At 44.8% G+C, this 14,762-nt stretch overlaps 1 protein-coding gene across 18 annotated transcripts in view; it reads right to left on the reverse strand.

Annotated features, from left to right (window-relative positions):
- PTPRS (protein tyrosine phosphatase receptor type S) overlaps window positions 1–14,762 on the reverse strand; it is a 580,801-nt gene that overhangs the window by 138,123 nt on the left and 427,916 nt on the right. The gene's annotated exons all lie outside the window — the stretch shown is intronic.

Here is a 14,762-nt window from a genome sequence, read left to right on the forward strand (position 1 = left end):
AATAAGCATTAGTAATTAATTAATTCATTTGCACTGTAGCACGATATCACTTGCATACTGTGATACTGCACGATACACGCCAGCAAGATGTCCGGGTTCCTCTACACGCGTTTCGCGTAAGCTTCATCAGGAGATGATGTAGGATAGGGTAAGGGTGTTGATAAAAGAACCATCCTCCAATAGGACTGTGTGTGTATGTCATGTGAGCATTAACGGAGCGACATGGGTGCTAAGCCGTTAAAGAGATATGTATATGTCATGAGATCGGTATCGGAGTGACGACGGCACATGGCTGTTTGTGGACTCCGAGAGCTACCCCTTCCGCCCTCCACCCGAGACCACTTTTCCCTGAGGCCGATCACGTGGTGCATAGCTCCACACAACTGCGTCATCTGGGAACCGATCACATGTGGCAAAGTGGCGGAAGAGGCTCGAGAGTCTAAAACTGTCATGCAGACAACTCCAATATACCTATCAAAGGGGGCTGTTGGCAATTCTTTAGCTGCTATATTATTATAACCACTATATTATTGATTGAACTGTGAAACTAACTATATCCCAAAATAGCCATTTATTAAATGAATTAACATTAATGTGTATGTGTGAAGGCATAATTATAAAGTGAAAAACACTTTTGATTTAAAAGACATCAAAGTGCTCAGTGCCACGAATTGATTAAACACTAATACAATATAATAAATATAAAGTAAACACATTTGTGCCCATGATTAAAGTGCAAGATAAACAACTATGCATGATTATTTTAGACCAGTATTACAAAGTATAAAAAAAGTGTCTCAAAACACATACTTTGAAAGTGATAAAAAGTGAAAAATAGAAATGATTAATTCTAAAAATATTTTTTATATATACACGCAGGGTAGGAATCTTGATTTACCCCCATCATATTAAGTGTGTTTGATTTTTAATTGTATTAATAAACTAAGTTTTTATGGGAACATTAAGGCTATGGATTGTTTTTGGTGATGTATAATTGTTTAAAGTAGCTGTTCTCGGGGGGCATGGCCTGGTCAGGCATGTGAGAGGACGCAGCACTGAGAGGCTCCTGTCCTGCTTCCCTGCCATCCTGCACCATCCTCAGTCTGCAGGTCACTCAACATCTACATGGACCACAGGCGACCTTCTTGTGCTGTGCGGCTTCCTCCTGCGCCGAAATGACCCGCACCAGAAAGAAGGACAGGGAGAGAGGGATGTTGGGCCTCCAGCAACGCCGAAGCAAGATAGCGCCGTGGCAGAGGTGCGGGCCGCGAGCTGGGTAGATATGCACGTTCCTCCTCTGTCTCCCCCCCCCCCCAGACCAACTATCAGTTCCCCTGTAAAACCCTTAGGGGAGCCCATATAAGACCCTACTGCAGGCCCTGAAAAGACATATATGGTCCACAAGATGGCGGCCCACCATCAGCAGGGGGGGCAGGATATGCAGGAAGGCACCTCCCAGCTGAGGCACCAGCTACACACATGGAGCTAGAGAACCTTGTTGCTCCTGGAGATGAGCCCACTATTAAAGATATTGTTAATGCAGTGAAACATTGCAGCAGCTCACTACACATTCTCAATACAAATATGAGCAGCTTGAAGGAAAATGTCTCCCTCATCAGACAAGATCTCAGGCAGGTGACTGAGAGGATCAAAGAGGTGGAAAATGAAGTGAGCACTATTGAGGATCAGCTACCCCCAGTGAAGAGAGATCTCGGCAGAATCATACATAATGTGTCTATATTGATGTCCAAAACCAACGACCTAGAAAATAGGTTGGGGTGCCGGAAAAGGCTGAGGCCGACCCAGTGGATATTTTTCGAAGATTGGCTGGCCCTTAAATTCGGCAAGGACTCTCCGTCTCGTGTGTTTGCCATTGAAAGAGCACATAGGGTGCCATTCCATGCCCCGCCAAATCTTGATGAAGCTACTGCACTTCAGGGACAGAGATACTATCCTTACGAAAGCCAGGGATCACCCTGATCTCCTAATCAATCGAAACAAAGTATCTATTTTTCCGGATTTTTCCTCTGAGGTTCAGTGCAGAAGAGTGAAGTTCCAGGATGTGTCCTGTGTCATGCCAACAGTAAAGCATCCTGAGACCCTTTAGGGATCTTTCACACGAGCATATGCCGGGCGGATAATCTCCTGCGTGAAAGAGAGCCAAGCCCTGTTCCGGACAGTAGAGACATGGAGCATTAACATGATTAATAATGCTCCATGCTTCTCTGATCTTTTTACTACAAAATCACAGTGAGATAAAGTTGTCACCATGATTTTGTAGTAAAAAGGTCACAGAGAGGCAAAGAGCATTATCAATCATGTTAATGCTCCGTGTCTCTGCTGTCCGGAATAGGGCTTGCCACTCTTTCATGCAGTGGCTTCCATGCACGGGATCCGCTTATGTGAAAAAGCCTTTACAGTTGCTTTAATCCAAGGGCTCACTCACAATTTTGCCTAAGAACACTGCCATGAATAAAGAATGGTATCAAAACATCCTCCAAGAGCAACTTCTCTCAACAATCCAGGAGCAATTTGGCGATGAACAATGATTTTTCTACCATGATGGATCACCATGTCCAAGGCAAAAATTATATCTAAGTGACTCAGAGAACTAAATATTAAAATGTTGAGTTCATGGCCAGGAAACTCCCTAGATGTCAAACCCATTGTGAACCTGTAGTCAACCCTCAAAAAGCACGTGGACAAATAAAAACAAAGAAATTGTGATAGACTCTAAGCACTGATTAGTCAAGAATGAGATGCCATCAGTGAGGATTTGGCCCATAAGCTGATATCCAGCATGCCAGCGTGTAAATGTTGAAACTTTGCATAAATGTTAAAAAATAATTGTACTTCAATAAACCGTTGAAACTGTGCTTATGCACACAAATGTATTTTCTTTCCGCATCTATTCCGTTTTTTTGCGGCCCATATGCCGCACCATTCATTTCAAAGGGTCTGCAAAACAATGGAAGTTACTCTGTGTGCATTCCGTTTCTGTATGTACTTTGGGGGGGTTTAGCTCTCTCTCGGGGGTCATTCTCACAGATATCTTCGCACCAAGACACCAAGTTTAAGGTCCAAACACTGCTTTATTGCCGCACATCCGCGATAACATAAACAATTATACAAAATAATAAACACTCGCCTGGCTGGACTATAACTAAACATAACATATCCCTGACTCACCTAAAGCACTGTTCACACACAGTCATAACATGCGGCTTTCCTAGCCCAATGTCTATCATCCTCCTGGCTGTACAGAGCACCGTTCACACACGGTCTCAAGTCCAGTACTTTTATAGGGTAGTGTGGCCCAGTAGTCCTCCCGACTCTGGCCTCGCGACCAGACGTCACGGCGTCCCCCAATGTCCGGAACATTAGCACCTAGCCCCTGGCACCTCAGTACAACCACTTGTACAGAGCCTCTAGCAGGACTGACAGGCTGGGCTTGGCTCTTATCCCAGACTGATTGTGGCACCTGGTCCTGCTTCAGAATTGATTACTGATGGGGAAGACATGGAAACTCCTGCCATGAATCTCCCCTAGCAGCCATGAGGCCCATCACTACCTCACAGTATGTATGTCCGTTCTGCAAAAGAATAGAACATGTCCTATTATTGTCCTCATTACGGACAAGGATAGGACTGTTCTCTTAAGGGCCAGAAGTTCTGTTCCGCAAAATACGGAATGCACACGGACGTCATCAATATTTTTTGTGGATCTGTGTTTTGTGGACCGCAAAATACATACGGTCATGTGCATGAGCCCAAACAGGTATAAAAACACTGAAGCAGGAAACTTATTGAGAACCAAAATTTGTGTCAGTCTCAAAGCTTTTGACCACTTCTGTAGAGTTTGAAATACCCCTTTCATATGGAAGTATTCCTTTTACATGTAGGGCTCATGCACACAAACTTATTTTTGGTCCGCATCTGATCCACATTTTTTGTGGGTCGGATGAGGAAACGTTTACTTCAATGGGGCTGCAACAGATGCGGACCCGCAAAAATTTTTTTTACATGTCCTATTCTTGTTCGTTTTACGGAAAAGGATAGGACAGTTCTATAGAGGGTGTAAGCATCCAAGGGGTGAGGTTATTGAGGGCAAGTATGTGTCACTGAGGTTGCTGCTCTCAGTGATGTAAATCCTGGACGTAAATGGCAACCAGTGTTAGATTGCTGAGTTTGTGGTAGCTGGAATTTGGGTCCGGGATTTAGGAGTGACTGAAGAGTTTGGGTGGGAAGGTTACTCCGATACTCCATCTCGGGTGTTACCACCCAATGTCAGTATGTGTACCCCACACATACTGACATTGGGTGGTAACACCCGAGATGGAGTATGGGAGTGATCTGCAGAGGACTTAGGAGCATTCATCTCCACAGTATTCCAGAGAAGGAAAGAGACAAGACTCTGCACAAAGGTGACTCCTGTATTTCTGCCTGTTTAAAAATGTAACTGTTATATGACACATGAGGGCTGAAGATAAGTGCTTTATGTGACTGAACTTTGATGGGCTGAAGCCAAGCCATCCTGTTGGAACAATTTTTGTTGTGTTTGTTTTCCAATAAGACCCTTATGTTGCATCCAATTTTGCCGACTGCCTACTATGTGTACAGCTAACCACCACAAGGGTAAGACGTTCTGCAAAATGTACAACACACAAGGCTGGAATCCGTGTTTTGCAGATCTGCAATTTGCGGACAGCAAAAACGGCAACGGCCATGTGCATGAACCCTTAGGCTTTGAAATGCAGTGGACTTTTTATCTGCATTTGCAGGCAGAAAATCAGGAATACAGCTGCAGTGCTGCAGAAAGTTCATGCATGGAAACTATCAGGTGGTTTCAGATTTCAAATCTGCAAATTATTTTCTGCAGAGTTTTACTACATATTTTGGCCTTTGTAATGCATAAGGTGATATGTGTGGCTAATGTAAAATACATTGAATTTGAAGAGGAATTGCATCAAAAACTGAAATGAATTTTTTCCAGCCTGTGTGATATAGATATTTGCAAAATTGTGATGAAAAACTGTAAAACTTCTGCCAAAACTTGTATTTTCCAATTTTCATATATCAACATTGTAAGCGTGCCAGGATTCTATTGTACATGTTTTGGGGACCTACGTGTCCCAAAATTGCCATTTGTTTTTTCTTCTTCGTCCTACAGCAGCACAGAAGGGATATTTCCCGTCCCAGTCACTCTATCATAGGACCGCCCACCTAGAAAAAAATCTAACAATCAAACAATTAACAATTAACACAATTGACAACACCCTAGGTACTCTATATAACACGCCAAGGCACTGCATCCATTGTGTTTTTTCTAGTCCTTACTCTGGCAGGTGATTCTCACCTTGCTGCCCACCTGGAAAGGACTTGAGCCTTGCGTTGTTCAGGCTCCGTCGGTCTGGCTAGTGGTTTCCTAGCCCAGACCTGCTATAGCGTATTGTGGCTGTTGCCTACCAGTGCGTTTGCCTGGTAATACCTGTAGCAGGTCGCCGGTCTGTGTCCAGTGCGTTTGCCTGGCTGACCTGGTTCCCGGTTTACAGACGTTTGCAGCCGGGTAAGTATTAGGCTGTCTGCCGGCGATGCCTGGCTCTGGTCTGATGGTGTTATCCCGGGTAAGTTCAGGAAGGGTTAATCACCTTTCTCTAGGTCCTGTGATGTCATCACTTTGGGGGCGTGTTTTGGGCGGCAATTTCAAACTCTGGTTCCTATTTAGAGACTCAGAAGCTGTGTGCACATTCCTGCTGTGCGGGGCAGCTGAGTTCTGAGTCTCTGAAGGTATTTCCAAAGGGTTCTGCTGCCCTGTCTGTCTCCCTTATGCTCCATATTTGTACATCTAATAAATCTATTCTTTTCTTAGATGTCGAGCCGGAAGAGCCATAAAAAGACAAAGCACCGTGTTTGTGCAGGTTGTAGATTGCCGCTTCCAGATGATTTACATGATGACATCTGTGATATCTGTGCAGAGAAGTTACGCACGCCTGATCCGCAGCCCGCAAGATCTAAGCTATGCATCACTTGTCTACAGCCTTTATCACCAGAAGCGACATCCAATATCTGTTTGGATTGTACCCCACAGGACCCGTTAGCAGAAGAAGCAAAAAAAAATTTTTCCTGGTTCAGAGAAAATATGCAGAATTTGGCGTCTACTTCTGGCAGTAAAAAGGAAAGAAGCCATCATCATCATCATCATCATTCAGATGACATGTCTCAATCATCAGCTATTGTATCTCAATCTGACCTATCCTCGGATTCAGATTCAGGTAGTGAAGAATTTTTTCTATTGAAAAAGGATTCAGCAGAAAAACTCATCAGACGCATAAAGCGTTGTCTGGAAACTAATGATGAAGAAGATTTGGTACAGGATAAGGGTAACCTGTATTACTTCCCTAAGAAGAAATCCAGAGTCCTCCCTGCTCATCCGGTTCTAAAGACCATCATGGAAAGGGAATGGAAAAGACCTGATAAACGCCTGGACTTAGGACCTCGCTTCAAGTCTCTATACAAGTTAGACCCGGCCGCATCAGAGGAATGGGAATTACCGTCAAAAGTTGATCCAGCCATTGCACGTCTGTCCAAAAGATCATTTTTTCCATCAGACGATTCTTCTCTATTAAAGGATCCTATGGATCGGAAAGCTGACACTTTCCTAAAGAGATCTCATTGCAACCTGGCTTCTCTACAGAAGGCAGCTATGTCCTCAGTGCCTGTGGCAAGAGCGTTAAGAGTCTGGCTCAGCGAACTAACCAGAGACATCCAAGCGGGGGTACCAAGGCATGAACTGCTGGATCAAGTATCGACCCTTAAGACGGCTGCGGAATTCCTTTGTGATTTTCCGCTTGATGTCATAAAGATCTCAGCCAAGAACATGGCTTTAGCGAATTCCACAAGAAGATCGATTTGGTTAAAACCTTGGACGGGTGATGCTTCCTCTAAATCCAACTTTTGCGCTCTCCCATTTGAACCGGGAAAGTTAATAGGATCCCAGTTGGATAAGATCCTGGAAGAAAATAAAAAAGAGAAGGCTTTAGCCTTTCCGCAAACTTTCAGGCCCAAATCTACCATATTTCGTACGCAGAGAGGAAGATTTTCTTTTCAGGGTCGTAATAGACAGGAGCAAGGGAAGAAGTTTCGCCCCCGCTACCAGGACAAGGGAAAGAAGAAACCCTCTGAAGCCCCTGCCTCCAATTCAAAATTCTGACGTCAAGCCTGCCCTCACTGTAGGCGCAAGGTTAAGAAGCTTTTATATGAAATGGGAGAGTGTCACTTCAGACAGCTGGGTTCGGAATATCATCAAGAACGGTTATTCACTCGAATTCGTTCATCTTCCAAGGGAAAGGTTCCTGTTAAACAACCCGGAGGATCCAAGAATCATGCCCCTTCTTCGGGAGTTCCTACAGATGAATGTTCTGGAGAGAGTTCCAGAAGAGGAGGTGTTTTCAGGGGTCTATTCAAGAGTGTTCCCCGTTCCAAAACCAGACGGCAGGTGGCGCCTCATCATAGATTTAAGGTTTCTAAACAACCATTTAAGGAAGATAAAATTCAAGATGGACAACATAAGATCTGTCCTGAGCATCCTGCAACCTGGGGAGGTGATGGCATCTATAGATCTAAAAGATGCATACCTTCATATACCCATCCACAAAGAATCGAGGAGATTTCTCAGGGTTGCAGTCAAGACTCTAGGTCGGATTTGGCACTATCAGTTCAGGGCCCTTCCCTTCGGGCTATCTCCGGCACCTCGTATCTTTACGAAGGTGGTGGTTGTCCTTATTGCAGCTCTGAGGGTTCAAGGTCTAAGGATAGTGCCATATCTGGACGACTGGTTGCTTATTGCAGCTTCCGAGGAGGTTCTGAGATCGGATCTTCACACTGCTCTGAATCTACTTCAGCAAGTCGGGTTCATTGTCAACCAAAAGAGGTCGCAGCTGGTCCCCACTACGAGAATCCAGTTCCTGGGTCTTTTATTAGACTCAGAAGTAATTAAGGTATTTCTTCCTCCTCTCAAAGTGGCTCAGATCATTCGCAGAATTCAGTTGTTGATCTCTACAACGAAGATATCCATCCGTTCGGCGATGAGTACCCTCGGGTTATTGACAGCTGCTATAGAGGCGGTGCCATGGGCGAAGGCTCATATGAGAGACCTGCAAAGAGAGATTCTTCACTGTTGGGACAAGAATCCCAAATCACTGACCACTATGATGAAGATATCATGTGCAACACGCAGAGGGCTGCTTTGGTGGACAAGAGAAGAAAATCTGGAAAAAGGAAAAGATTTCCGAGTCATTCAAAGAGTAGTGATAACCACAGATGCTTCCCGCAAAGGTTGGGGTGCGCACATGGGAGATCTGTGGATTCAAGGGGAATGGCCTTCAACCACAATGAGGCGATCCTCAAACTTCAGGGAATTGAAAGCCATTCAACTAGCCCTGCAGCATTTCGAACCTCATCTCTACCACAGATCAGTTCTCCTGCAGACGGACAACGCAACAGCGGCATATTATGTAAACAAACAAGGGGGAACGCGTTGTCTCTCTCTACAGTCCATTTGCGACAAAATAATGTCTTGGGCAGAGCCAGTCCTACACAGCCTAGTGGCAGTTCACATCAAGGGCTCCGAGAATATCAGAGCAGATCGACTCAGTCGACAGAAGGTGTGCCCAGGAGAATGGGAATTGAACCCGAAATATTTCGCCCAGATAGTGGAGAAATGGGGTCGTCCAGAATGGGATCTGTTTGCAACGAGAAAGAACAAGAAAGCCCTGACGTTTTGTTCTCTCAGGAGAGCAGACAGACCCGACTGTCTGGATGCCTTCTCTCTGAATTGGAGCCACAAGTTTGTCTACCTGTTTCCTCCCATACCAATGTTACCTCAGATCATACCGAAACTCCTCTCAGAAGCACCGGAAGCAATTCTAATAGCTCCATATTGGCCCCGCAGGGCTTGGTTTTCTGCCGTATCTCGACTTTGCCTCTTTACCCGGATCTTCTTCTACAGGAAGACCTTTACCATCCTCAACTGAACAAGTTGCATTTAACCGTGTGGCACCTGAAAGGGCATTTCTACTTTACTGTCCTCCAGAAAGCAGTCTACTATTGCAGTTTACAACAGATTATGGAGAAAGTTTTCTTCCTGGTTGCGGGAAAAAGAGTTACTAGTCTCTACCAACTCCATTTTGCAATTCCTGCAAGAAGGGCACGAAAAAGGCCTAAAGCCTAATACATTAAGAGTCCACATGACAGCCATTAATGCTTGGACAGATGGACAATATGCAGGTGACGCTTTAATAGCTAGATATTTCAGAGCATTGAAGAAGTTGAGGCCTTCTGTGAGACCGCCTATGCCCATCTGGGAATTATCACTGGTTCTAAATAGACTTACAGGTCCTCCCTTTGAACCTATTGCCGAAGTGTATCTTAGCTGGTTATCCTACAAGATCCTTTTTCTCATTGCCATCACTTGCGCAAAGAGGCTAGGGGAATTGCAGGCTTTGTCCTCCAGAGAGCCATATTTGAAAATTTTGCCGAATGGTGTCAGACTAAGAACCATGCCTTCATTTAGACCAAAAGTTGCGTCTTCAACTAACATCAATAGAGAATCTGTTCTTCCAGTATTCTACCCTGACCCTAAGTCAGATGAGGAAAGAAGACTCCATACTCTGGACATTCGTAGAGCATTAATTTGCTATCTTGAAAGGCTAAGAGATTTCCGAAAGGAAGAAAATTTGTTCATTTTATTCTCTGGTCCGAGGAAGGGTATGAAAGCCTCAAAAGACACTCTGGGTCGTTGGATTAAAACAACCATCTCGGAGTCCTATATCTTAGATGGTAAAGAACCGCCTCGGCCGTTAAGGGCCCACTCCACGAGGGCAACCTCTACATCTTGGGCTGAAAGACAGCAAGTTGATCTCCTAGACATCTGCAATGCAGCTTCCTGGACTTCATCCTCTACGTTTGTTCATCACTACAGGCTCAGCAATGGACCCGAGAACTCAGCCTTCAGCACAGCAGTTTTGTCAGCAGTAAAACAAAGCTTTCCCCCCCTTTAATTTCTATGTTATATCCCTTCTGTGCTGCTGTAGGACGAAGAAGAAAGTTGGAATTTTACTTACGTAATTATACTTTCTTCGAGTCCGAAGGCAGCACACTAACCCTCCCAATAAATTTTACTTTCATGAGTTGGTCTACGTTATTACACAATGGATGCAGTGCCTTGGCGTGTTATATAGAGTACCTAGGGTGTTGTCAATTGTGTTAATTGTTAATTGTTTGATTGTTAGATTTTTTTTCTAGGTGGGCGGTCCTATGATAGAGTGACTGGGACGGGAAATATCCCTTCTGTGCTGCCTTCGGACTCGAAGAAAGTATAATTACGTAAGTAAAATTCCAACTATTTTCCCTTTGTGGCTTTGACATGTGAATTTATTAATTAAGAGATCAGATTATTTTATTTTTTTATGCATTTTATAACAGTTTTACTAAACTATTGTGGGTTTACTTTGCAATTCTGCACAAATAAAAAAAGACACAGCAAAATAAGTCATATAATGAAGTCTTAGGCCCCTTTCACATGAGCGTTGCGGGAAAATGTGCGGGTGCGTTACGGGAACACCCGCGATTTTTCCCGCACATTGTAATGCGTTTAGCACTCGCGTGAAAAAAATCGCGCATGTTTGGTACCCAAACCCGAACTTCTTCACAGAAGTTCGGGCTTGGGATCGGTGTTCTGTAGATTGTATTATTTTCCCTTATAACATGGTTATAAGGTAAAACAAATAACTTGTGACAAAAAATATAAAATTCTAGGAACTCGCCATGCCCCTAGTGGAATACCTTGGGGTGTCTTCTTTCCAAAATGGGGTCACTTGTGGTGTAGTTATACTGCCCTGGCATTTTAGGGGCCCAGATGCGTGCAAAGTAGTTTGAAATCAAAATCTGTAAAAAATGACCTGTGAAATCCGAAAGGTGCTCTTTGGAATGTGGGCCCATTTGCCCAACTAGGCTGCAAAAAAGTGTCACATATGTGGTATCACCGTACTCAGGAGAAGTTGGGGAATGTGTTTTGGGGTGTCATTTTACATATACCCATGCTGGGTGAGAGAAATATCTGGGCAAAAGACAACTTTTCCCATTCTTTTTATACAAAGTTGGCATTTGACCAAGATATTTATCTCACCCAGCATGGGTATATGTAAAATGAAACCCCAAAACACATTCCCCAACTTCTCCTGAATACGGCGATACCACGTGTGTGACACTTTTTTGCAGCCTAGAAGCTCAAAGGTGCCCAAATTCCTTATAGGAGGTAATTTTTAGACATTTGGATCCCAGACTTCTTCTCATGCTTTAGGGCCCCTAAAAAGCCAGGACAGTATAAATACCCCACATATGACCCCATTTTGGAAAGAAGACACCCCAAGGTATTCAATGAGTTCATAGAAAAAAAAAAATTGGCACAAGTTAGCGGCAATTGATTATTATTATTTTTTTCTCACAAAGTCTCACTAACTTGGGACAAAAATTTCAATCTTTCATGGACTCAATATGCCCCTCAGCGAATACCTTGGGGTGTCTTCTTTCCAAAGTGGGGTCATTTGTGGGGTGTTTGTACTGCCCTGGCATTTGAGCGTCTCCGCAATCATTACATGTATGGCCAGCATTAGGAGTTTCTGCTAGTCTCCTTATATTGAGCATACAGGTAATGAGATTTTTTTTTTTCCGTTCAGCCTCTGGGCTGAAAGATAAAATGAACGGCACAGATTTCTTCATTCGCATCGATCAATGTGGATGAAAAAATCTCTGTCAAAAAAAGAAGGGAAAGGCGTCTGCCAGGACATAGGAACTCCGCCCAACATCCATACCCACTTAGCTCGTATGCCCTGGCAAACCCGATTTCTCCATTCACATCAATCGATGTGGATGAATAAATCATTGCCGGGATTTTTTTATTTTTTTTTATATATACAAAGTGTTTGCCAAAGCATATGAACACAGCCGCCTCCTCAGCTCATATGCCTCGGCAAACGTATTTACTGCAGAGGAGAAATCTCGTCTTGCAGCGCCGCATACACCGACTTTTGTGTAATCTGACAGCAGCACAATGCTTCTGTCAGAATGCCCATCAGTGCTGCAGCTAGTCGATTGGTTGGTCCACCTGGAAGGTAAAAAAAACAAAACAAAAAAGAAAAAACCAGGCTGCAATGCAATAAATTTATAAACTTTATAATAACTTTTGAACAGAACATATAAACTTTAACTTTTTGAACATAACGTTAACTTTTTTGCTTACTGGTGATTTATTTATTTTTTACCTTTTATAGGACAAACCTCTCCTTCCCTATGGGACAATGTGCAAAGCGCAAATCGCCCAAAGATGTGGCGAAGTACATTATGCACTTTGTCCCAGGTGAAAGGAGAGCAGCTCTGTGTGAATGGGCCCTAATAGCCCTGTGTGCCTGTCCTGTGAGATGTGATCCCTATGCTAAGTGTACCTGTGTGTGGTACTTCCGGAAACACTCTCCAAAGCATAGGGCAGGGTGGTCAGGACAGTCAGGACAGAAATAGCGGGTGTCACGCCTTATTCCACTCCTGCTACAGACACAACATCTTTTTCGGGGTGACGGTTGGGTTGAGGTACCGGCAACGACACTGGGAAAATGTTGCTAGTGTAGACGGCTAACTACACTGGTGGATGGGGCCACGGAACCTCCTGGATACAGGAGGTTCTCGATGATCTCTTCCTGAAATTTGAGGAAGGATCCTGTTCTCCCAGCCTTACTGTAGAGAACAAAACTATTATATGCAGCCAATTGAATTAAATATACAGACACCTTCTTATACCAGCGTCTGGTGCGTTGGGAAACTAAATACGGAGCCAACATCTGGTCATTGAAGTCCACCCCTTCCATGAGCAAATTATAGTCGTGGACACAGAGGGGCTTTTCAATGACACTGGTTGCTCCCTCAATTTGGATTGTCGTGTCTGCGTGAATGGAGGAGAGCATGTAAACGTCACGCTTGTCTCTCCATTTCACCGCGAGCAGTTGTTCATTACACAAGGCAGCCCTCTCCCCCCTTGCAAGACGGGTGGTAACGAGCCGTAGGAACAAATGCCTGAAGAGGGCCACACTTGTGTAGAAATTGTCCACATAAAGATGGTACCCCTTGCCAAATAAGGGTGACACCAAGTCCCAGACTGTCTTCTCACTGCTCCCCAGGTAGTCAGGGCAACCGACCGGCTCCAGGGTCTGATCTTTACCCTCATAGATCCGAAATTTGTGGGTATAGCCTGTGGTCCTTTCACAGAGCTTATACAATTTGACCCCATACCGGGCGCACTTGCTTGGGATGTATTGTTTGAAGCCAAGGCGCCCGGTAAAATGTATAAGGGACTCGTCTACGCAGATGTTTTGCTCAGGGGTATACAAATCTGCAAATTTCTGGTTGAAGTGGTCTATGAGGGGCCGAATTTTGTGGAGCTGGTCAAAAGCTGGGTGGCCTCTGGGACGAGAGGTGCTATTGTCACTAAAGTGCAGGAAATGCAGGATGGCCTCAAATCGTGTCCTGGACATGGCAGCAGAGAACATGGGCATGTGATGAATTGGGTTTGTGGACAAATATGACCGCAATTCATGCTTTTTGGTTAGACCCATGTTGAGGAGAAGGCCCAGAATTGTTTTTAATTCGGAAACTTGGACTGGTTTCTACCGGAAAGGCTGGGCATAAAAGCTTCCCGGGTTGGCGGATATAAATTGAGTGGCATACCGGTTTGTTTCTGCCACGACTATGTCCAAGAGCTCCGCAGTCAAGAACAGCTCAAAAAATCCCAGGGCCGAACCGATCTGAGCTGTCTCAACCCGAACTCCAGACTGGGCGGTGAAAGGGGGAACTAATGGTGCGGCTGAAGTTGGGGACTGCCAATCAGGATTTGCCAGCACCTCAGGGATTCTAGGGGGTCTACGGGCCTCTCTGTGCGGTGGCTGCGACGGGGTAACTATTGCACGTGCCACCTTTAACTGCCCTTCAGGTGCTTGCCACTTCACCATGTTGTACAGAAGTGCTGGTACTAGGTCCAGAGAGGGCTGCGCTGCTGGTGTATGTCTCACCACGTAATCCGACAGTGCCAGCCCCACTCTGCTGCCATTGAAGCGGATCCTGCGCAACCTGTGGTCTAGCAACACGGGGCCGGGTACGCCTGGTAATATCGGGGACCTCAACCTCCTCGGTCCAAACTTTGGGTCAGACCGCCACTGCTTTCTACAGCTTCATATTCTGACCCGCTAGATTCTTTAGATGAGGGTTCCCATTCCTCATCCGACTGGGTCAGAAGCCTGTAGGCCTCTTCAGAAGAATACCCAATGTTTGACATTTGGACAACTAAATTTAGGGGTATTCCCTGAGACTACCCAAGAAAAAAAGCAAGCCTGTCTTACAAATGGGAGGCTAGCGAAGTACCGGAGGCCGCTGCGATTGATAAAAAATATCAAAACTGATTTATTTTTTTATCGCCGCAGCGCTTGGAAAGTGATTGTGCAGTCATAAAAAAATAATAATAATTTTTGTCACTGCGATGGGGCGGGCGTGGGTGAACACACGTGTGGGCGACCGATCAGGCCTGATCGGGCAAACACTGCGTTTTGGGAGGAGGGTGAGCTAAGGTGACACTAATACTATTATAGATCTGACTGTGATCAGTTTTGATCACTTACAGATACTATAAAAGTACAAATGCTGATCATGATCGGTGACTGCGGT

This window comes from Bufo gargarizans, chromosome 1 (genome assembly GCF_014858855.1).
Source record: "Bufo gargarizans isolate SCDJY-AF-19 chromosome 1, ASM1485885v1, whole genome shotgun sequence".
NCBI lineage: Eukaryota > Metazoa > Chordata > Amphibia > Anura > Bufonidae > Bufo > Bufo gargarizans.